This window comes from Esox lucius, chromosome 18, assembly GCF_011004845.1.
Source record: "Esox lucius isolate fEsoLuc1 chromosome 18, fEsoLuc1.pri, whole genome shotgun sequence".
NCBI classification, from domain to species: Eukaryota; Metazoa; Chordata; class Actinopteri; order Esociformes; family Esocidae; genus Esox; species Esox lucius.
In genome coordinates, this window is record NC_047586.1 from 13,847,519 (window position 1) to 13,873,169 (window position 25,651).

General features: G+C 39.7%; 1 protein-coding gene across 1 annotated transcript in view; it reads right to left on the bottom strand.

Moving 5' to 3' along the window:
- disp1 (dispatched homolog 1 (Drosophila)) overlaps nt 1-25,651 on the bottom strand; it is a 61,376-nt gene that overhangs the window by 33,132 nt on the left and 2,593 nt on the right. Inside the window, exon 2 of the mRNA XM_010882312.4 lies at nt 2,892-2,965. The gene's annotated coding sequence lies outside the window, so the exon portion shown is untranslated. The remainder of the gene's footprint in view (nt 1-2,891; nt 2,966-25,651) is intronic.

Sequence of the window (25,651 nt, forward strand, 5' to 3'; positions counted from 1 at the left end):
CAACCGATAATATCACCAAAGAGGAGATGTAATTCACAAAGTTTAAATCAGAGATTTTCCTATAAAAAAACAGGCTTCCTCTCATATGATTATGACACAAAATGCACTCGGTTTATTTATATAATAGCAAGCAACTTTTTAAAATATACAGCAGATCAAGTTGCTTGTCTTCCAACATAATGACAGATATCTCACATAGAAACGAATGTGAGACACACGGATCATTAGGTATGGGAAACCTGTAAATGGCCTTATTAGTCTTGGGCACTTCATGAAAAATTTGTACCTTTTAAATATACTCTGCAGTTCATAAATTGTGCCCATTGCCCAAGCAGTGGTCAAGTAAAACACTTCACAATCTATCCCTGTAAAAACAGCAACTAGACATCATGTGAAATGTATTTAGAAATATTCTATTTGCATGCCTAGTAGTTATGAATGTACTTCATTCAAAGCACACGTTAGAAGTCAAATAACTGTCAATAAAATAGACTCCGATTCAGAAAAAACATCTTGTGTGTAGAATCATGACCGTGTTTTCCATTTATTACTGGTAGTAGGTCCAGGAATTACTAACTCAAATGAATACATTTGTGAAAAGATTTGTTCTCCCACTGAACATCTCAAAGTTATCAGCAAAAAGAGTGAAACGTCCACTCACTGTAGCATGCCAGTGCACAAGGCATTCACCAAAATGTAGGAATGTCATAGCTAAATCAACCTAAGAAAAATGTAATGTTCTGAATAATTCCACTATTAGTTCTAGTCATAATTGCAATTTTTAACAATAAACATAGAGAAGTACACCCGAATGCAAGTAGCCTAATCATACAAAGTACAGCAGTGTAAACATAAAATCGAATGAAATTACTGAATTAATTCTTATGTACAAATAAACTAATAATTAATTTGTAGGTGAGTAACTAAATCAGGTGAGTAACACATTCTGTGGAATTGTGTTGTAACGACAAAAACGCCACATTTTAATTTGGCCTTTTATTTACAAGGCACCAGGTTCCATTATGCAATGATCATACTTTTTAATCAGCTTTCTGATATACCATCAGGTTGATGCATTATCTTGGCAAAGAAAAATAGCTCAAATTATTAGTGACATAAATAAGGTTTAACATTGTTTAGATGTCATAATAATAAAATTAAAATGAGAGTATGAAATTGTGTAGATAACTGGGGAAAAATATTTTAAGGCATGAACCAAAGGCACTGATATGACTAAATGTGAAAAAACATTAACAATATATAGGCACTGTTTATTTACATAATGTTTTTTTACATTTAGAGAATATGCAAACTTAAAAAAATGAATTAAAGACGCACTCCTATGAAATAACCATACTTTTGAAATGTCTTTCCAGCTAAAACGTCCCAGCTTGCAAACAAGTCATTGGTTTAGATGACAGCATGACATCTGATTCAAACCTATTAAAACACAGACATCATCTTCCCAAAATGACCTCTTTAACACCTGAACCTCATCATGATTGGTCATGATATGTCTGAAGCAGGATGAGGTCACGTTTAGACAAGGTGAGATCACTTTTTAAATCAACTCGCCAATTTCATTGCAGTGATCATGGGATTGTAGTGCACCTTTAAGGTACCACAATACCCCCAAATCTTCAGTTGGTGAAGGTTGTGGTGCCTCATCTGAAAAAGCAAAGTGGAAAGCAGTATTGTTCTTGTTTGAAACAATTTGTTGACTGCCTTTGAGCAGCCAGAAGAGGAAAATGATGAAAAGTGGACAGACAAAAATAGGAATAGCCTACAATACAGTATGAATGGATGTTACATGGTATCGCTAGCAATTTCGATGTGAATCTGATGAATTCTGCCACTCTAAATTAGATGTACAAAGTATTCCTCAGCTCTTGCATGAAAGGTGCTTGAGGGACAATGATCGCAGATAACATTTCAACCCCTTCATTAAGCTAATACTACCAGTATATTAGTTGAGGCCTTAGGTTATGGAGCAGTTTACAATGCTAAATGATCAAGCACTCTTTGCTGAGACTGCTGGCTTGCCAGAATGGTTGCACTTTATAATCAGTACCTTCTTAACCAGTCAGACGAGACGGTCAACAAGCTGCTCGGTTCCTCGCAGGCGGCAGCCATATTTTGACTCAGTGAGCAGCACTGCAACCCCCACATACATACACCCACCTCCAAACCTTTACACGCCCCACAGCTTGTCTTGGGTACGTACGTTGGGCCTTGTGTTAAGAGCAACAATCATTGCAGCTGGTGCACCCGAATTAACACCAGACTCTGACATCACAAAGCATGACCAACAATCACAGGAGACAGCTGCTCTTATTTCTCCGTATTCACCTTTCATACATGCCAAGTCCGAGTATGGACCCACCGGATAAACACAATACTGGCACGCATGCATACTACAAAAACAATACACCTGCTTACTGGTATTTGACGTGGCTCTGGAGGATTGCACAGGTTATACTGTGAGACACCGTGGTGTCTGTGTGTGTTAGCAGAACAGCATGGCGTGAGTTGTAGGTAACTGGTTTCCATTTTGCTTTTCACTGACACAGCAAGAGCAAAAAATATAGAAAAGTGTGTTTGACTTTTACTGAAAGCCTGTCCAGGCACGCCAGACCGAGCGATGGCAAAGGTGGACTGGGTAAGATGGAAAGTAGAGTGTATTCAAAGTGAAAGATATAAAAGTATACCAACACATCTTTGAAGATAAAGCACTGGTAACTAAAAAAGTATATGGTCAGAGAAAAGGTATTGGCATTTAAAAGTAGCTGAAATGTGAAGAACATAAGGACTGGTTATATACTTAGTTGAGATACATTTGTCTTATATCTGTTTATCAGTCATTTATAGTAAATTATTGTAAAATGCATTACCAGGGGAGTGATATTGTCCAATATGGTGGTGATGTTCATACGTTCAGATCGGAAATATCTTCTCAATGGGTAAGCTGTAAGAGACAAAAATACAAAATCAAACATAACATTTCTCAGTAAGGAATGTAAGGCTCTCAAAACTCCATGGAACTTTCACTCTGGCAACCTCATTATGGCTCGAGAGTAGCTGGCTTTCAGTGGTGATATACTGTACATCTTCCTTTCGAACTTCATGGCACAGCATGTTTTACAGCTCCCCAAGCAAACACAACCCTAAGCTGAGCCACACTGGCTTGATGCAGCAGACATAAAGATGAACAACCTGTAAATACGCATGAATCGTTGTCTTTTTCAAAAAACAACCTGTGATGACAATTAGGCTACTCCAGAAATGTCTTAAATAGACCTGAAACAGCCCTAACAGAACAAAAAAAAAAAATTTTTAAACATAGACCTAGAAAACAACCAGTGAGGTAAATCACTTTAATTGGGGGAAAAGAGAAAATGACATGTTGCCTGGGGGTTTCAAAAGACCCTCTCCTCAGGACACTCTCAAGCTAATGGTTGCTCCCTGCCTGAACCACCTTGACCCACAAGAGGGGTAACAGCAGCCTTGTCGTTCACTCCCCATTAATAAGGTCATGGGAGGCACTGTGAAGATTAGACAGTGGCAGCAACAGGGATGTGAAGTCTCTTTCAAAACAGCCAGGTTCACTGACAAGCAGCTTCCCATAGTAGGATAAAAGGGGGCTCTACCTTCCCAAACCTCCCTTCACCAAGATTCCAACTGCCATATGACTGGGAAAGAGAGGTCTTGGTGCCACAGACTAACATATGGCCCGCAGTCATCAATTAGCCTAAGGTGTGCTAAAATAGCCAGATGAAGATGAAAGAGATCAGTAGACAGTCAGTGAAAAATTTGGACAGATTCAATTTGCTTTTTTTTGGGGGGGGGGGGGGGGGGGGGTTTGGGGGCATGAACAATTGTTTGAGTCTTTTAATACATATTCAAGATTTTCAATGATTTATTTTCTAAGCAATTTCATTCACACAGTATTGTCCAAAAGCCTAAATGTTAAATCAATCAAACAGTCGGCTCTGAATTCCATAATACTATTAGCTGTCCAACAACTTTTTAGCTACATTCCAAGCTTGTTGTAGCTAGTGTTGTGAAATGCATGTTAACATTTTCCTCATAGACGATGTGGTCTGTGTTAGGGAGGGCATTATTAGCATTTGGCAAGGAAAGAAATCTGGCCTGTGATATCATACAAAAACAATCGACTGACACCTGCAATAATCTGTTGAACAATTAAGGTTTTGATCTTTTTTAAAGATGACAATATTTGGTGAATTGCATTACAACTCTGGTACAATGTGTCTTATGGCAACACTATATTCCTATCTGGATCTGCTGCAGTACAAAAATGTGTAAAAGCTTTTCAGGGCAAAAAAACCTTCCATACCAATTTAGATTAGGTCCAAAACACAGGACCAAATTAATTCCCATCTATCCTGCTCACAAAATGATTTCCATCTCTCCCGGCTTGGCCACCAAACGGCAGAGTCCCAGCATGGTTGCTATGCCAATTACTCCAATGAGGCTTGGGTGGAGGCACAGTCAGCGCTCATTTCCAAATGAGGGTCACTCTGATTCACTGGGGCTACTTCAAAACCATGAATCTCCTGCTACAAATTAGTATTTCTGAGAAGATACATTTTAGCAATAACAGATTATCAGGAAAATGGGTCTGTCTGTGCGTACTTAGGAAACGATATGTGTTCTTTACAATGAGATGAACTACTTGGACATGATATAGCTGCCTCGTTGATTTTGCTACATAAACACTGGCCAATGTTTTCAACTTTTGCGATGACGAGCCAATAGGTGAGGAATTCTGGCAATGCTCAGTGTTTTAGAGCAGCCTGTCATTTCTTTTGAGTGAACGGAGCTTCCTCAGACCACCAGTGGGCCAATTTTTTTTTCCTCCTTTTTTCATTTCCCGTGCTTCCAGGTCCTGATATAGATCCTCTGATTTGTTATGTTTAACAACAGTCACCCCCCCCCAAAGCCACATTTCTAACCATTGCCATGGCAAGAAATGCATACAAGCATATGACCTGAGAAACTGTCTGACTCTCTCCTAAAAAAGAGACAATGCCTTCAGGAAAATCACACCAAACCTCAGGTAACAGGTATGACGTGCAACTCAATCAACCGTGCTGACCACAAGACAGTTTTCTCAGGAGGTTATAGCAACTTGTTGGACTGATGCTAAGTAAACAGGTTCACCCTCAATGTCCAAAAAACTAATGATAACTAACATAAAGGATTTTTTTTTATTGCTGCAACATTTAACCAGAAACTGTTTCAGTGAGCATCATAACCACTTGAATCATAGGCATTGTCTTACATGGAATGCCCTATAAACTTTAATGCAACTTTCAATGCCAGAGCTTGTGAGACTGTGACATCTGGGACTGGACCAAGCCATGCTACAACTGGATGCTTGACTTACTAATACATAAACAATGATTTTCGAGTTTATAGACTAAGTCGCCATTAGTGGGCAACTAGCAAAATGTAAATTTCTTAAGGATGCCTTGTAATGGAACAAGAAATTCCAAGTCTGGAATTAACTTTTATACTGAAGTTGGGTGATATGGGTATTGATGGAGAAGTCCTACCATATTTCAAGGTGTGTCAACATACTCTAACTCTGACCCATTCATTTTTTCAGGGGAAGGCATACATGTTGGATGTTATTAAAGCATTACGGCGGACAAAACCATATTCAGTAAGGTGCCAGTTGCATATAGGACATGGTCATTTGCATAAGGGTGGACGAGAGTGTTACAGACAGGCAAACACAACATTATTTTATACACGCAGAGGAATATGGTTGGTTCCAGAACAAACTTTAAGGAACACCAATAGATCAACAGTGCACCAATAAAGTCATCTCTAAATTTACCATACGTACATATCTTAACAGGAATCTTTTAAAAGCTGTAACAGACAACATCTGCAATGAGCCACAAAGGACCAGAGCTACCGCTTTCAAGGAGCAGGGCACAATGCAGTTGTTACAAGAACTTCAATGTCCGAGCAATCAAAACAGACAAAGAGTCAACACAGTACTAACATAAAATCATAATATGTTGGGTCTGTCGTTCATCGGGACATGGCGGAGGCTTTCAAATGATCAGGGACTACAAAGAGATAGTCATGCCACATGCCGGCCCAGCGACACAAGAAGAAAAGACAAGCTTAATGCCTTCGATGCCACACTTTGAGGGCAAGTAAGACCGAGCCATGCTTGACGGCACCATGCTGTTCTCGACAACTAGCCTGTGTCATAACAATCTCCTTAGCTGATGTCAGTGTTATTCTTGTGTGAGCTCAATGCACTGTTATCAAGACAGAATTTACCAGAGAACTGGTGGGAGCAAATTGGTAGGCGGGGAAGTTTTATGTTTCAGTAGATAAAGTGGCAATCTACATCACTAAAGAAAGCTTGTGATTAACAACATAATCCATTGAACTCTGGGACAATGAAGGAAGAACCAGGAAGAGCAGTACACAACAAGAGAGTCAGACAGAAGGAAGCAGCTTCCTATCAGTAGGAAAGGGCAGCTAGCAACCGGCTAGCCAGTAGCACCTACTACTATTCCAGTCTGTGTTTTTAGTTTGTAGATGCAACAATATTTGGTTTCGTCCCTCAATGATTTAATGCCAGCCTAATATGAACTCAAAACCCTTTGTGGAAAGAGTAGGGGAAAAGTAATTCCCTCTTTGCTTTCAAAGACCATTTCCCCATTTTTGTTTTACATCTGAGAAATGACTCATAGCTGTTAGGATTCCTGCTGGCTTACTATTCAACATGGAAGTCTTTCCCAGATCAAAGTAAGAAAAGTGCTCCTTTCAAGTTTAAAGAAAAGTCTGAAAGCAAAAGCACCCTCTACTATAATATCCACTAAACTGAGCAAAAACCCAGGCAGACAGCCTTGAGAGATCTAGCCTATGCCAAGAATTACTCTAGTGCTATGCTTCATTCCCACCATCTTCTAACAGAAATTGGTATGCTGCGAATTTCCATTCAAGTTAAACAAAAAAAAGTTTGACATGCTGCTCAAAAGGGTATAGAGAAATCCAGCGGTGCAACAGGCAAGGGCGAAGATGGATTAATCATGGCATTTCTATCTATGTTTATTGTTTGGGATCTTTTATAATTAAATGTATTACGCAAGAAATTGGGGTAGAATGCATATATGGCACATTTTGATACTATCAAATCAATCTACAACACCGTATGAAATACTGTAACCTATGGGAAACTTGACAGAGTGCATTGCACTGAGCTTGATGCTCCTTTATCCTTTCACTTACCCCGCTTGTGGCTGGCTTCCAACACACACCAAGCCCTGCTTTCCAATGGCCACAATGTCACTAATCCTTGCTTTAGGTATTCACTACATGTTTGCATGCTGTTCTATTAGGTCAAATACAGTCAACACACTGTTCCAAATAAGAATGGGTCTCAAAAGCCCCTGCTTTTTATGATTAACAAACAGTTCAGCCAAGTGTTTTAATCTACATTGCATGAAGACATTTGTTGTCCTTTAAAAATGTTTTTTTAAAGGACAGTGTTCATACCCTAAAAAAAGAATGTGTGGGTAAACAATCATTTAAGGATAGTCCATGCACGGTAACCTGCTGCTTGGCCAACTTACCCTTCTCTAGACATCTGATTGGCCTGGTCATCTTCCTTTGGAAGTGTTTTATATAATTATTTTATGCTATTTCCATAATTAGTATTAGTCAACAACTTTTATTGGGTTTAACAGAATATTAACTTTTAAGCAGAGTAAGCAAAGCGTAGGCTGTTACTTTTAGATGCATTTCCATATACGCTGTTACATATAGATACATTTTCCAAAAGTACTTAACAGCTAAGGACAGAGAAAATAGCTGAGCCTGGAAAGCAGATTAGCAACCGCTGCCATTCCAGGAGTGCTGCCAAGAAGCATCTCTCCGCTGCGTCTTATTTCAGCTGTTTGATTTCATGCTAGATATGTAAATTGCTTCTGAAACTCACCCTGAACACCATATGGGATTGGGTTTTAGGACAGGAAAAAATAAGTAGGTATCGGATGACATGGGGATATCAACATGGGAAATCTCCCAGTGATGAAGCACAGAAAGGGAGCGAAAAAGGAAAAGGCATCATCAAAAAGGCAAAATATGCTGAGGTAATCCTTTCTAAACATATCAAATAATGTATGAATCAAGACAGAGTGTAGGGGTCGCCCTTGGAGTACAGTATGCCCCAACCATTGCAAGCCTTCAAAGACTATCATCATCGTAACCAAATGCTCTTTATCACTGGGATTCTAAAGAAACCTTCCTGAACAATTAATAAACCATAAATACATTGTTCGGGTTCGAATACCGTTCAACAACCGGCTGTTCCAAAATTAAGAAATGGCAAAAATCAACATAGTTGCCCATAAGATTTACACATTGTAATTGGATTAGCCCAATATACTGAAATGTCTTGCATACTGAATGAATTTGTTACTAAACAGTACATTGTACATAGTACAGTGGTGGAAAGGATACTGAAATAACTTACACAAATAGAAGTACTGTAACTTGCAAGGAATTGTACTGAAGTGAAAAAAAATACTGGTATAAAAAGCTTGGAAATTTTTTGACAGAATAACAGAAGTATTTCCCTTACCAGTACTCACACAGCAACAAAATAATTATCTCATTAGATACATTACACCTGTGAAATAGTATGTAGCACGATTAGTACACATTATGCAGTCTGAGTATGTATTAGACAAATCAGATTTCATACATAGCTATTTGGAAATTAATGTTAAGCCATGACCTTCACAACATGCACGCCTTGCCCAACAGAGTCTCTCTCTGCAAACTATGTCCTGTATTTCACTATGCACTTGCCATTTAAGTCTTGTGGACCAGATTCCTTAAATTTCATTTTCACTCGGCTGAAATGGATTCAATGAAACTTAATGGATTTAAGTTGATTTCAAATGCATCAATAAGAATGCTGCTTATTGATAAGGGATTTACACGGCCAATTATTCTGACTATCGCACAGTCGACAATAATGCCGAACAAATGTTTTTCCATTTCTGTATCACTGTGTCATTGCTTGATATAAAACGTTGCTTCTGATGATGCTTCAAATTTCGACAAATGCTAATTCAATCATACAAATGTTATCTTACTATATTTAAATTACAAATGGTACCGAGTGACACATACATACCTTATGTGCACAGGTGCATCAAAAGATCGCATTAATGGGTTTTCCTGTCCAGTAGTGCCCCCATGTGGCCAAATTAATTCAAAGTTACTAAATTAGCTACATTCATAACCCTCAGCGTGTATCCTAAAAGTAATCACACTGAGAGAAACAGATAAAGAGTTAATGTCACTTGGCTGTTATGGCACCACTGATTAGCCAAAAAACATAATTTACTTGCTTATGACATGCCATGGTAGTCATTCACATCAATTGATATTAACACAGAAAAATGGATGTCTGATTTATATGCATGTAGGTGCAAGCAAAGCCTTGCAGACTTGAATGTTCATTGGTTAATGATGGCCATGTTTACTGACATACTGGCCTGGTTTATGTAATTATGAAATTGCTTTTTCCATAGACGTCAAATATGGAGGGACATAAAAATAGGACATGTGGTATGATAAGAGTAGTGTTTAAAAAATTTCCCAGAAATTCAAAATGGCCCAAAGTATTTGAAACTGAGATGGAAATTTCCCAATGGGAAATATATTCCTTTTGTGGAGATGGACTTATGTACCAAGTTTCAAGGTTCTATGTCAAATGGGGTGAGCAACGTGAACTTGCAAATGTTGCCAGCTCAATAGCTCCACTGTGTGGCTGATCTGAAATTGCTTGCTCTCGTTTGCTAACGGCACAATGGTAAACATATGGACCAAATAGGCTCTGTGCACAAGCGTATGGACAAACTTCCGCTTTAGCCAGATGTTGGCATATCATTTTCCGGTTTACTTAAGGCGATCACCCGCGTCGCCCCCAAAATTTCAGTTGTCTCAAAGACCTGCCTAAAATAAGCATTAGTGATGTCCATCGAATTGTTGATGCCTGGTCCCCTGCTCCAACAAGCAAGTGGAACAAGGGATTCAAACTCTACGTATCGAGTTATCTGCACAACTACGAGGGTAAGTAGTTTACTGTGGTGTGCCGGCCGGCTATCAGCTAAGCTAGTTAGCGACGTGTTCCTTTTTAGTGTAGGCAGGACAATAGAACGCATACAAAAATCCCCCTAGCCTCAAAAACGGCAAAAGAACGCTGTCTGAGCTGGAACGCTAGCGCGTCCCCATAGCAAGTGAATTGAAACTAACCTTCGTTCAGCCTCTTCTAACCTGAATGAAGCTTAAAATTCCATAGCCTCAGAAAAGCACCAAAAGAGGTCTCCTCTTTTATTTTACTACTGTAACCTCATTTCACAACGAAACTGAAAAATAACAACTGGCATAGGAAGTAAACATCTGGTCCTATCTGGTTTAATTGCGCTTAAACCTGCGTTACGTGGAAGTATATATAAAAAAAAAATCGCCTTTTCTGACTATTTCTAGTCTAGCGTTGGAAGTCATTGAATGGCGCAAGCCATATTTTATTAAAAAGACGACATTCTCCTGATTAAAATGATGCCCCACTTGTATCTTGAAACTTAAATGAGTCACATACATTATATTTCTTTTTTTTCCCATACAACAGCATCACTCATCTTGTTGTGAGTTTAGTTGTTTACTAATGCGGATGAGTATTAGTAAGTAAACCGGAAACTGCAATACCGACTTCTAGACAAAAGCGGAAGTTCGTCACTACGCTGGTGCACAGAGTCTTTTGCATTACAAAACAGTTTGTCTAGGAGTTATGTGCATACATATGCAAAACCAAATCCTGTAAGTTTGACAAACTGGACAAGTTTATAAAACAATTATAGACCATCCATACATGCAAAATATCAAGTTAAGAGATTATTGGGAATTTGATTGACAAATCTAAAATGGTGGAAATACTAATATGCTGGACTTTGAGTCCCATTCCTTGTGAAGTGTTTAACCTATGTACCAACATTTAACACTGTCACGAGGTCAGCGTGCTAAGTGTCCGAAGTTGGCCACTTTAGAGGTTTAAAGCGCCACCATGAGGGCAATTTACATGGCATTGCATAAACAAATTTGGCCCAGTGAACTGATGAAACACTAATCATTTGAATTAGGGGTGGTTTCCCGGACACAGATTTAGAATAAGCCGTTACTAAAAAGGCATTTGGGATTTTTATTTTAGGACTAGGCTTAAATCCATGACTGATTAACTATGGGCAAATGTGCAAGCTTGAAAAAAATGTAAAGAATATTTTTCTAGGTGTAGAGAAAAGCATCTATATTTTTCATATTATGCAAAACCACATGACAGTAACAGTACTGAATAATGAATGAGGCAGTCAAGACAACGCAGGTGAACACATAGGCATAGACAGAATATTTCTTGTTGCAGCCTTGTTCCATCACTTTATTTAAATGCATTAATGTATGGAAATACATCAAGTTGAAATATTCAAATTAGGTAACTTGGCTTTTAGTTCTTTAGGGACAACACAAAACAACACTTCATACAACAAGAACTTCTGAGAGCATATTACTGTACCTGAAATCCCACCAAAATCTATGAACTCCATTATTTCACCAGTTAATGCTTTTATAATTTAGCAGATATCTGATGGATTTAAAACATCTACGTGTTTGCATTTTTATACATAGTTAAACTGTAAAAATATCAATGAGAATATTTACTCATGAACACTGTTAGAAGCGTAATATCAAGCATTTGCATCTACTGATTTACCGTTTTCTCCCACAAAACATATGCTTATCTGCTTTAGTCACAGACAAGGCCCAAAAAAAACCTCAAACACAAATGTTTTGCATCGAAATGACAAATAGGTGTCAGATCGTGTCCGTTGACATGAAGCGACCCTGCAGCTGTTCCTGTGCATACTGTGGTGTTTGTGTTCCCAGGAGATGCAGACAAAGCGTTTCCAGGTCGTCCACTAACCTGGCTTCTCATTACTAGAGGTCAGTATATTTGAACACAACAATGACCTGCCGCTCCAAGGGACTCAGGGGACTAAGAAGCTTAGCCAGAGGCAGTGTTTGACCAGAGGTTCTCAATTCGTCTCATCCTTCACTGCCTCACTTTCATTTACTCTGGTCCATCCATCTTAAGTTGGCATTAGACATCTCACCACTGTTGCCCCATTCTAATGTGACATAAATCCTTCTGGTACCTTTTCAAACCACACTTATTTGTCACTTAATGGCAAGTTATCACACAAACTCCCAAGTGTTCAAGATAGATTAAGGCTCTTGGTGGGGTTTGTCCCAGGCTATGTTAAGGTGTATGGCTAGATTAGACTGGCACAGATCTTGGTATAAGGAAGGCAGTACCATTGTCTGGTAGAGATGGCATGAACTCAGCAAGCCATTGTGTTCACTGAAACCAGTCCAAAATATGTGTCTGGGTGGAAACTCTGGGCGCAGGTTCCTTGGATAAAGAGGCCAAATAATGACTTTCCCTCCTTTTAAAGGAAAACAAAACAAAAAATCCCCATGCACAATGCCTGCAAAAGCAGCATTTTTCAAGGCTTTTAGGGTTATGCAGACGTTGAGGCAAAAGTCAACATCCTGGTTCTTGTAGTCCACGCCTCTGGCCCGAGTCTCTCTGACTGAATTAAGGAGAAGAGGCCTTTAGTCAAGGCTGTGAGACCCCAAAAACTTACCCGTTTTTCAGCCGTCCATCCCCCTTCTCTCTAGGGCCATGTGAAAAATCCCAATTACCAGGAAATCTGAGAAGCACACATGGTTGGACATGAACTTGGAATATGCAAAACACTGGGTTCCGTTAACAAGAGCCATGTTGAAATGTGATAGACTGCGTCAGCAGGTTTGTAAAAAGCCCTCTCAAGATCAATGTAATTATGAAAGCTGTACACAAGACTTTCCAGAATAAGCGGGACGAGACGTTTCTGCCTCTTTCTGCCCAACCCCTTTAAACTAAAGGAGTGGCAGGTCTCCCCAGCTGCCTTCCATCAACTACAATAATAGTGAGTAGAAAACGTCCAAAACACCTGGAGGAGGGTGTCAACAAACACCCCCTATTCCAGGCCAAAGTGATGCACTCCATAAACCCTTTTGATTAGCTACAGTAGCACAGCTAAGTGCCACTTAAATCAAACCGAAAGGGGAAGTCACTCTGACCTTGGGCTTTAGAAATAAAATTTAACTGATCATTACAAAAACAAAGCTGGTTCTGTTTCAGCATGGAAAGAGGGAAGGAAAGAGGCACCTGGTAGGAATGAAACTGAAAGCTAGTCTACACAAAAAAAACATTGTTTGATGTCACAATGATAAAAATAGGGAGATTGAATAAACGTAACTATCCGGTTTCTACATAAAAACAAGAAAAGAAATCAAACAAGCCTTGTACAGCCAACTCGTAATTAAAAGATGTTGCCTTCCCGGGATTCAAACCAAGGTCTCCCATCTGACAGACTCTTTAACACTACACCAAGCTAAGCTATACATATGCACAGGTGTGGTGTCGGTATACTTCTGCATTGTTAAACCAATTAGTTGAAACACCACAGATCTTGAAACTAGTTCCCTACATTAGCTAACATCCAAACCAACAACAGGTTTAAACGAGTCGCCACACTACATTCAACGCGTTAAATTAAAAATAGTTCACTGCAGTTGGCTAGCTAATATAGCTATACAGTAACGAAAACAATGACTCCAATCACTCCATGGCTGGTTCATTGCTTTAGAAAACAAAGACAGTTGAATAGCTAACCACTACGTGAACTACGAGGAAATAGAAAGCATTGGCTTAATCTCAAATCGCATACTACACGTACATACATCGCGGAAGATGGTGAAGTACGTACTGTTTTGTATACAGTAAGCTAGTATGCCAGTATTGGGACCGATTGGGACATACTACCGTGTCATAAAATTGCGCCTCAATATTAGATCATTTTGTCACACATTAACATCACGCCATGTTTGAATATTTAACTACACACCATTAATCAGTGTGTTAAACTGACAAACGTTTCTTATTAAGTTTACTTTCACCAGAAATTGCATCTATGAACTGTATGGCTTTTGCCATTGGCCTTTTTAACTGCTTATTAACTAGTAACACGCCTACTAGTATCTACTTACTACTTAGAAAAGTCAATTGAGCAATTGCTAGCGAGACGGGAGATGAACTTTACACTGCCAAAACTATTTAATTTCATGGCACAACAAGGTTCGTTTTTTTTTAGCGGAAACCCCTCTTTTACTGCGTAAGGGGTTGTGGTCTATATTACCCCAAAAAGCATGCACGGATGCATAGTTCCAAAGTACACCAGAAATTGTTGCAATGTAAGGGTTGATTTTAGGCTTACTATAATGTAGCTACTGAAGTTTGCAGCCAGCAAAGATTTTGTCTATGCTGAACAAATCCTAATGCATACTTTGATCAGTCTGTGTCGAAGATTGAACACCGGTCGCCTACTTGGCAGTCCGCGTCCCTAACCACTACACTATTTAACAAAGGGTAGTCAATCAGTCACTCAGACACTGACTCACCCACTCAGTCAATAAGAGACATTCACTCTTCTCGGCCGGCTCCACTTACGCAGGCCGGCAAAAATAATAATGAACAAGCAAGGTTATGAACTGATTAGTCTAACCAGAAATAGCAGAGATGTAAAAGGTTAATGTGTAAAAGGTTTCTTGCCCAACAAAACAACCTGCATTGTATTAACACAAATCGGACAATATTAATTGTAGAACCTGTAAGAGCAAAATTAATTGACATGATTTGAATATAGATCATCTTTGTTTTTATCAATATGATACATAAAATGTCTAATGACTAAATATGTGATTTACAATGTTATTGACACGAGATAAAACGTAAGGTTATTCACATAGCCCTATTTAGTTCTCAAAGTATTTCACGTCCGTGGATTTCGGTTATGATATTCAAAAAATTGTGAAACTACCAATCACACACAGATGTCGTAGTCAGAGCAGGAGTGTCACTCGGTATCTCCAAGCATGCTAAATGGAAGTGTAGCACAAATTTACTCACAGAACGATACCCACTACCCTGACCAAAGAGTAGTATACATGAAATCAGCCTCTGATGAAGACCAACACAGCCTGATCATTTTATTTCCTCCAGCAAAATTGCAGTAAAAACACTAGAACAAGAAGAAGTTAGTTGGGCTATGTATAGGTGTCCTAGCTATGTCCCTTTTTGGCTCCCACGGTTGGGTTAGAAGGGGGAACCCCTGCAGTGTCTCTGAGTGCCTCATTCACCGAAGGCCAGCTTAATGCCCTGGTCCACCTGGGAACAAAACAGGGCTGCTACAAGAGACTGTCATAGTCCCAAGTTTGAAGGGTATACAAAAGTTAAAAGCTTTGCCTTCTTGTTTGTGTTGGTTACACTTCAGTCACATGAAGGCCACACTGGGCCTGAAAAGATTACTGGGTGTCCTTGACGTCCATTCTTTCTGCAAGGTTCATGGTACGACCAAAGCCTTGGACAACGTTTCCACACCTGAAGACATTCAGGACCGTGATGGAACAGACTGATTCTGAATCCTCTGGCTTTAGGGTATCTGAATGCAATCATCTCACAAACATTTGAAACAGTCCCGCCAGATAAATTTTTGAAAGATGGAGGTGATAAAGCTGTCCGTCAGTGGCATCGTTAGCCCTGGGCATCCGTGGCTATAGCCCCGGATATTTTATGTATACCCCCGCATCTCAAACGGACCAAAAAAGAAAAAGAAAAAATACCCGGATCTATTCATATATAATTCTGATCGCGCATTACGACAACGTAGACGTGTTGGATGCTAGCGTGTACATCGACATTTTCTGCATGTACATTCAAAACCCTGTACCTTCTGTCCCGGGCAGGGCGGAAGGAGGGCTACGCCCCGAATGTATTGTGATCCTAGCGATGCTTCTGCTGTCCGTCATTCTTACCATGGAAGACAGGCATCAGAAGCGTTACCAATACAAAATCAGGGGTGAGATGGCAAGTGTAAGATGAGAAGGCTTGGGATGGCTAAAGAAACTGAAACAATGCATGTCCGATAAGGCTGCAAAATCTAAAAGGTGGAAATCAATGACATTTATAATAAAACCTTGTTGGCATTTAATGAAATCATCAATTAATTAGGTCTATGTGGGACTCAGCAAAAACTAAGGAGGTGGAAGCTACACCTATACCATTGGAAAGTAGTTGTTTGAGCACCTAAATCAGGGGCATAGAATTGGGGGGAGAGGGGGGATCATGTACTCCCCATAATTAGATGATGAAATACTTATGTCATGCAATGTCATGCAATAAAATGCAATTAATTATTTAAAAATCATATAATGTGATTTTCTGGATAAAAATTACAGACTTCTACATGCTCTGTAAGTGGGAAAACCGGCAACATCGGCAATGTATCAAATACTTGTTCTCCCCACTGTACACAATAATAAAGAAAATTATGCAGAAACACCACTGAATAGTTTGCTACCCTAACTTCAATTCCTATCCTAGCTTCAATCTTATAATAGCTGAAGTACAGCCTGAAGGAGACAGACAACTTTTTCTCCTATAATTCAATAAATTGAGGTTTACTGAGAGTGCACTTTGCTCAAAGTTTCTATGACACTCATGGCATGATCCATCACATCAGTAACGCAGGGAATGCTTAGCATATGCTCAACTGTAAACCAACTCCACAAGCAAAAGGAGGCTACCAGTTTAGTGGTTCCACTACGAACGTTACATTAAATGCACTCAACAACGCATTCAAAATGAAAGATTTATTACTTCAACAGGAAACCTATGGCATGCTGCCAAACTAATACAGAGCTTTATGAAAAGCAGACACTTGTAGAGGTGGTTACGCTGCTGACCACCAGCCCCCTCAATCTTGAATGCCTTTTTTGTTTTGCAGCGTCCCCCAGAGATAAAACTAATTGATAATGAAATTTGTAGCCAACAATGTTATGTTATAAACATTATCTGTTGTTCCAGCCCCACTGTCATCCTTGGGATTTGCCTTTAAAAAGTGCCCTTCGCACAACAGAAGCCAGTTGCGTTAAAGAGAGACCCTTATTAGCTGCTCTTCTGTTATGTCCCCACCATATGTGATGGGTTACTACTTCATGGGCTTCAAAACCAATCATCACTCAAACATGGAACAGGTTATTAAAAGAGCACAGACTTTCCTGCTAGTGGTTTCCCAGTTAAGCACATAAATGAGAGGCCTTCAAGTTGATCTCCAGAGGTCGATGTGATCCCTGTTTACATTAAAGGAAGGATGGCATGACTTAGGGGCAAGCTTGGGTACATGCAGACAACTGACAAAGACCAGTTTCCCATTCTAACGGATGAGGGGGCTGTCGAAAGCATGCCAATTCCAGGAAGAGACAGAGGAGGAGGGGTAGAGAGATCTGGTCTGCTGAAGGAAGTGTTGCACATGCAGTGCCAAAAGTGGGGTGATAACCTGGTGGAGCCTACGTCATGAGCACCAACAGGGAACCGTCAGTCAGCGTTAACCCTCAGCCCGCCACTCCTTCTAGCCAGAACCTTGAATAGGTGCCCTTGACGCTTAGGGTGTTTCTGTGCAAGGGCTCACGTCTGCTCTGTTCTGGGAGCCAGGGAGGATTAAGAGCAGGATGAGGTAAGACTACTGCCTCCTTGCCACGTGTGTGTGTGTGTGTGTGTTGTGAGTGAAAAATTGACCGGCCAAAAAGAGCTCTTCCCTAAAAGGCTTATGTGAAAGAAAAAGAGAAAAAAATTATGTAGAAAGAGAGGTAACGAAATCTTGGAAAAAATGCTGGAAACCTATAAATAAAATGGCTTTTTCATCAATTACATGGAACAAAAATGCTTGAAGTGCGTAGAAGGGGGAAGAGTGGGGCAAAAGTCAAGATCAAAAGTTCTTCCCATCAGCTTACCATTAAACTAAAGTTCACGTTTCTTCTTTTAGAAAAGTGAGCCAACAAATTTACAAAATCGAAAATTGCTTATGTATATAAAAGATTCAGAGTCTTCATTTAGAACTTAGTAGAAATGCATGTGGCTTGTCACAAAGCCACTCCAGCTTTGTCTTGCCTGTGTTTTGGGTCATTGTCATTCTGAGTGCACAGGCCAGTCTGTGCCCTGCACGCTGTGGATCAGGTTTTATTCAAGGACCTGTTTTTTGCTCCATTAGTACATCCATCCTGCCTTCCCAGTTTCACAGTCCATGCCATTGAGAAACATCCCCATAGCATGATGCTCCTACCACCATGCCTCACCGTAGGGATCGTATTAGCCAGGTGATGAGTGGTACATTGCTTTCCACAGACGTACAGCTTGGCACACAAGCCTCGATTTTGTTCTCATCAGACCAGACAACATATTTCAGGATGTGCGCACTCCTTTAGTCTGCATTTCATATCGCTTTTATTTAAGATTGGCATCCGTCTAGCCACTCAATCATAAAGGCCTGATTCACGGGATGGTGGAGAGATTGTTGTCCTTATGATAGGTTCCTCTATCTTTGCAGAAATTGTGAATCTCTTTTAGGTGGCCATTTGGTTATTGGTCACCTCCATGACAAAGGTCCTTCTCAAGAGGCTATGTAGACTGCCAGCTCTAAGAACAGTCTTGGTGGTTCCAAACTTCCTCCATTTCCAAATGATGGGAAAAACTGTGCTCCTGAGAACTTTCAATGATTAATCATGTTTTTACAACCTTCTCTAGATCTATGCCTCAACAATTCTGAGGTGTACAAAGAGTTCCTTGGAATGGTTTCTGCTATTGACAAGTGTGTGTTTTATTAAATCACGTCCAATCAATTAAATTTGCTACAGTATTATTCCAATCATGTTCTAGAGACATCAAGGACACTGGATGCATCTGAGATCAATTCAGATTGTCATGGCAAAGGGCTGAATACATGCAGTACTGAAGAAGTATTGACAGCCTACATGAAATTGAGCAAAACTGAATGCAAAAAATAAACAACTAACAATGAGTGATTTGTTGGGCTCAAACATAAGGTGGAGTCATTCACTTTCAATTAAACACAAATTGTCAAACAAAACATTTTATTCAGGATTATGATTTTTTTTCTGGCAAAACATAGGTTTAGAAAGGAAGCAAAGAAGAAACCAACTTTCAGAACTGCGCAGTCCAGGACATTTTAGCCACAGAACCTGGTTGCCAGGAAATTGAGACTGAGACCCCAAATATACATCAAAACCGAACACAGAAATGGTTGCGAGACCACAAAATCAATGTTTTACAATGGCAATCACAATCACATTATTGAATTACAAATGATACACTGTGTCTCCCGGCTGGCCTGGGAACGCCTCGTTGTCCCCCCGGAAGAGCTAGAGGAAGTGTCTAGGGAGAGGCAAGTCTGGGCATCTCTGCTTAGACTGTTGCCCTCGCGACCCGGCCCCGGAGAAGCGGAAGAAGATGGATGGACACTGACATTTCATTCTTTTTGATATTTCCTTTTAAAACGTGGGAAAATATTGGCAAGAAAAAAAAGCTCAGATAGCTTGCATAAGTATTAAGCCGCCACACAATATTTGGTAGAGCCACCTTTTGCTGCAATGACAGCTTTGGGTGTTTTGGGTTAAGTATGTACCAGCAACCTACAATCCGGACAATACATTTTCCACTACTGCTGAGAGAAATCCAAGCAGAAACATGCAAGTGTTAATGTTATGAAAAGAAAATGCACCCTATGCTTTACCAAACCAAAAATTATGTTTAAAATTTAACGTGTATTTGCAACATCCTTCCTTTCCAGGAAACCAGATTAGCAAAAATATATTTCGGCTATCCTGGCATGGTATCGCCCAAGCAGCTCCTTCAGCACTTTAAACTCCACAATCAGAGTCCAGACAGACCATATAATGGAGATTGAATAGCTGCCAGTATTACAGTGAATCCCATTAGTAAACACTCTCACACAAGGCCTTGACTATGACTTCACTAGAGCTCTCCAAGAAAACAACTACAAAGCCGGGCGGTGAGCAACAATTGAGGCAGCCACTTCAATGGAAGCCAAAACAAGCACAATAACACAGTACTAAAAAAAACTTAATACCATTAAAGTTGTTACTGTTGTCCTTACAGGGTACCCTCCACAAAAAAAGAAAAAATAATCAAATACCTTCACTGTGGGTAAAAAGGACGTATCAGAACCAGTCTCCTGAATGAGCATTTCATCCATATCAAAACCAAATTCAAAAGTATCGGAATACTGATTGTTTGATCAATTGTAAATTATTCCACTCCTATATGAACCATTTATATTTTTACTATTACAAATTGTTGACAGTGCAGGCAAGAGCACAAACTATATCATGATGACCAAGTAACAGTCTATAGAACTCCAAGAAATGGGAGTAAGCATACACACCTCCGGAAAAGATTAAGAGACCACTACACCTTTTTCTTTCCTTTCCCAAAAAGTTGAAAAGTACAGTTTTGACTGTGGAACAGAAGGGTTAAAAAAAATTCTGAGCTGTATTTGTTCCTGAGAAAAAGGTAGCCTACATCAAAAGTACCAAAACTCTTCCTAGAGCTGACCGTATGACCAAACTAAGCAACCAGGCAAGAAGGGCCATGTTCAGTGCTGTGACCAACAACCTAATGACCACCGACAGAACTACCAAGTTCCTAGGCTAAGATGGGAAGACCTGACAAAATGAACAACAATCCCAGCAGCATTTCACCAATTTGAGCTTTCCGGTTGAGTGGCCAGACAGAAGCCAAAAGATATTGTGGCCTGAACACAAAGCACTACATCTGGCGCAAAAACCAGTCGCAGCTTGTCATCCATCCAACTCCATCGCTACCATAAATTCTGGTTCTGGCAACATCATGCTATGGGGATACTTTTCAGTGTAACAGATCTGGAGACTTGATTGAATACAGGGAACAAAAATTGAAACAAAATACTGGAAAATCCTTGATGAAACACTGGTGCTGTTTCTAAGGCTGCAAATGACCTTACACTGTGACAAAGATTTACACTAGAACAGGTCAATGACTGCAAGCATGGAGCCAAAGTAATGATGGAATAGATTCAGAAAAAGAAGAGTCGCCAAGCCAAAGCCCAGACTTAAATCCAATGGAGAATCTGTGGAAGGATTTGAGGATTGCTGTTCACCAACAATCCCTATCCAACTTGACAGAGGTCGAGAAAATCTTGAAGGAAAAATGAGAACTTCACAAAATCCAGATGTGCAAAGCTAATACAGACATACTCAATCAGGCACATTGCTGTAATCACTGCCAAATGTGCTTCAGAAAAGTATTGACTTGGGGGAAACAATTAGAAAAAAAATCATCACTTTCATTATGGTGTAATGTATGTAGATCAGTGACAAATCTCAATATAAACCACTTTAAATTCAAGTTGTAGCCCTACAGAATGTGGAATAAGTTTAAGGGTTTAAATATCATACTTTCTGCGGCTGCTAACCCTACTCGACACAGAAATGGATTACCCTGACCCCAAAGCCTTTGCATCCTATTCTCACCGTCGGCATGGTGATCTGATCAGTAAGCTCCCGGGGCTGGACACTTGGGCTGCATCCAAGACTTTTGCGTACACAGCCACTTCCATGCCTCATGGTTCTCCCTGGTTCGTGTCAGTCTAATGAACATTTTCTTTAACTGTTTAGAGTGAAGCAGATGGAATTCAGGGAAGATTTCAAGCACAATGAGCAAGGGGGGTATGAATTCCACTCTTAGGTTTTGGCCAGCAAATACTGCTTACATTTGCAAAATAATAAATTAATTTAATCTCTTATTGAATTAAGGATGTAGACTCTTGGACGCCTTTCAGTAGAAAACGCAGAGGACTAAAGTAATGCCATTTTTCTTAAAGACTTCAGCTCAAAAATGATATACGATGGGAGCTCAGCTATGAAAGCTGAGTTTCCGACTATGAGTCATGGACAGAGCGGGAGTACAGGTTAGGCACTCTCTAGCCAGTACAGGAGCAGCCAGACGAAGAGGCCTCTGGTCGAATCTTCAACATGACCGTTAGGACTTGGTTTCCATCCACACAGACTAAGAAATCTATCCCTAGTCAGTTTTTCAATAAAGATGGCAATACAACAAAATACAAAGAAAATGAAGGGGTCACTTTTGCATGCGCCAAAGACAGGATTTGAAAATATGTGTTCAAACTGAGGGTGAGAGTTGCTGGAGCTGGGACCTTCTCAACATCAGTCATGTTCAAAAACAGGAAATAAAGAAATTACATCTGGAAAATTCAGCTCCAGCTAAGTCAATGATCCTACCAACAAGATCCTATCACGTCATAACTAGTTACTAAGTACAGCATTACAAATGTTTGCTGTTCTTTGCATTCTAGAGAAATGGCCAACTAACCACATATCGAAATATATGGGAAATAAGTTTAAGAAAGGAATTGGGAGAAAATCTGTTTTGGGGGTTTAATGTAAAGAACTTTAAGATGCTTTTTCTAAAATTGGGAAGGTTCAAAGACAAATCAATGAAATCTTTGTGAGCTGTCTTTGAGGTCAATCCATTTGAAGTGCAAATATTTTTCCCCCCCATTTTCCTGGGGACAGCTGATGGCTTGTAGGATTGGTCAAATAAAAAGTAATATTGCTATATATTACAATAATGTGCTCTGACAGCTCTATTGACTCTAGTCCACATTTTGGGGGGGAGGGGAACTAATACAGAACACCTGTCTTTTTTTTTCTCAACATCCCAAGTATATCAGATATACATACAATGACAGCTGCTCAGCAGACGGAGATAGCAGACCAGGCAAGGCAAAAGACAGAGCCATGTGTTGTTCTCGAAGCTTTATCCTATGGGCCTAGGTCAAATAGCTGAGACAGAGTGTAATGGTTAACTTGGTAATATTTCACATAACTTGAGGAGCACCCTACGCTTGAGATTTAGACAGGCAGCTCTATCAGAAGCCTGATTTCAATTATTGTTTCTATAAAGCTCTGTGATACAGCAGACATGATGTACAACCTGGCAGATCAATCCTCTGCTAGCCTGCTTACAACCCAAATGCCTTCGTACCTGGTGTGGAAATGTTATACTGAGATCATTAAGCACAGACAGATTTACAGCTTTACCATAGAGGAAGGCGATAGTGAGGGGACATACTAAGACAGTGGTGCTGTATTTCAGCAAAGAGAATGGCCACCATAAATATTGGGAACTTCAGGAAAGATTTAATAGAGAAATGAATTCTGCTGTTACTGAAGGTTAAAGACAAGTGGATGTGAAAGCAGCTGAAGCGAGTTCTTCCACATTTGGACATGGGAAAACAGAGAGGGGCAAGTTTAACATAAAACTGTCAGTTATAAAATATATGTTGGAAATCCTTCCATTTCCATGACCTTTCCAAACTTGATTTAATCACAGGCCAACAGGCTCTACAAAGACAATCATTAAAAGACTGAAACACATTCTGTTCAATTAAATGTTCAGTGCTGAAGACGCATTTGTCATGCAGTCAATGATGACATCGCTTCCGAACCACTGACTTGAAGAGGAGTGGTCATGAACTTCACTTTACTCATCACTTCACTCATTTAAGGCCTGGATACAATCTCACTACTCAAATCTCAGTCCCGTCAGTCTGATAAATGAAGAAATGCTACATTTTGGCATTTCAAATAACCAACCAACATTTTAATTGTTATTCCCATTTGTCATCCAACGCACAGTAACAGAAGTACAAAAATATTACAGACTTAATGGGGAAAAGATCCCTTACTGGGAAAAGGATTCCCATCCATCATCTTCTCAGCTTTATCATCATCAGTAAATACCCACCCATCTTAATTTTGAAAGAACTCTGCAAAAGTAATTGTTTTCACAACTAGTCCACTGCTTGTGAACGGCTGAATCTTTTTGATAAAGAAAAAATTGTGCAGATTTAAGTAGCACCTTTCCAGACACCTAAAGACCACATTATATATCACCAAATACAAAACAGGCCTATATTTAACAATCCCTTGAAAACAGCACAGTGGTCGATGGTCATAGAGGAGCTCAGCACCATAATTTTGCACTTTGTGACCTTTTATTGATAATCTAGGACAGGACTGCGCTCAAATTGTCCAGGGACAGGAACAGTAACTCTGTGTTCTAAGCTGGATTTGGCCAAGCATGCTAAACTCAAGAGGAATTTACAGTCAAGGCCACAGTCCACACAGCAGTTTACAAAGGCAGCAGTTGTCGGTTATGAGGACAAGCGATTGCAAAGGCCAGAAAACGCTCAGTTAATAACTTCACCCAGATATATTAGCAAGAAAAACTGGACTTTATTGACAGAAGATAAAAGGAAGGTTTGGTCTTAAATATCTTCAAAGTAAGTTATTTACCTCTCCCATTGACCATTACTGTGGCATTCCAAATGAGAAACGATCAATCTATCCATCAAATTAAAAAATAAACTATCCTGACTGACATGCCAATATTTTAGGTCAGTATTTTTTTCTCTCTGAGCACCTGGACAATCCGGCCTCAGTTGCTTCGATGCGCAATTTAAGCCCAAGGACAGAAAAATAGGTCATGGTTCCCTGAGGACTGCTTCCAGCATCATCCTGGGAAACTAAAATCCCCCCCTCTTTATCCACCATACAGCTTGGGCTTCCCATCCCATTATTAACAATTACTGCAAACAATTAGGGGTACATCTGACATTGTTCTTTTTGCATATACTTTTTGTCCATTTCACTGTAAAATTATTGTTGATTTATTTGGTGTTCATTTGAATAAGACAAAATACTTAAAAAAGGAAATCATATCAGTGTTTCATCAACTATAGTGTAGACATTAACATGAGCATCACCTTGTGGGCACAGTGGACAACTGCTAAACTCTGCGGATATTATCTTAGACCGGTCAACCAAATGTAATGATATACAATATAAAAAATTGGGAGTCTGAGCCTACCATGTGAAACAATTTGTGAAACAAGCTGTAAAACATGGTTTAAAATGCATTAAAGAGATACAAAAATATGTAAGTAAGTATGTAATACATTGTTCATATGCACAATCTAAGTAGATCCCTTTCACACCTCAGTAAGCAATGAAATTGCAAGTCTGAAAGCAAGTGGTCTTGATGACCTGGGGCACAAATCAGTACATACATAACAGTACACAATTTTCTGGTAACCATTTAGGCCTAACAGAGACACTTCCACCAGAGTCCAAACATTGCAGACTGCATCTTTAAAATGGTAATAACAGGACATTTTCAGACCATAGCAGAACGTGATCTTTATGTTCTGGCCCCCCCCAGTTCTTTCAGCACATGATCTCATTCCACGGGCTTCCATAATCACTGATAAAAACATGACATTGACAAAGTAGAGTCCTAATCAGTGATCCTCCATGGAGCACTGCATTCTTTAACCTTGGAAAGCTATACTGCATTCTTTAACCTTGGAAGGATATAGATATATATGTCCTCCATGGAGAATCACTGATTAGGACTCTACTTTGTCAATGTCATGTTTTTATCAGTGATTGTGGAAGCCATATATTGGTATTGGTAGTATTACATTATATATAA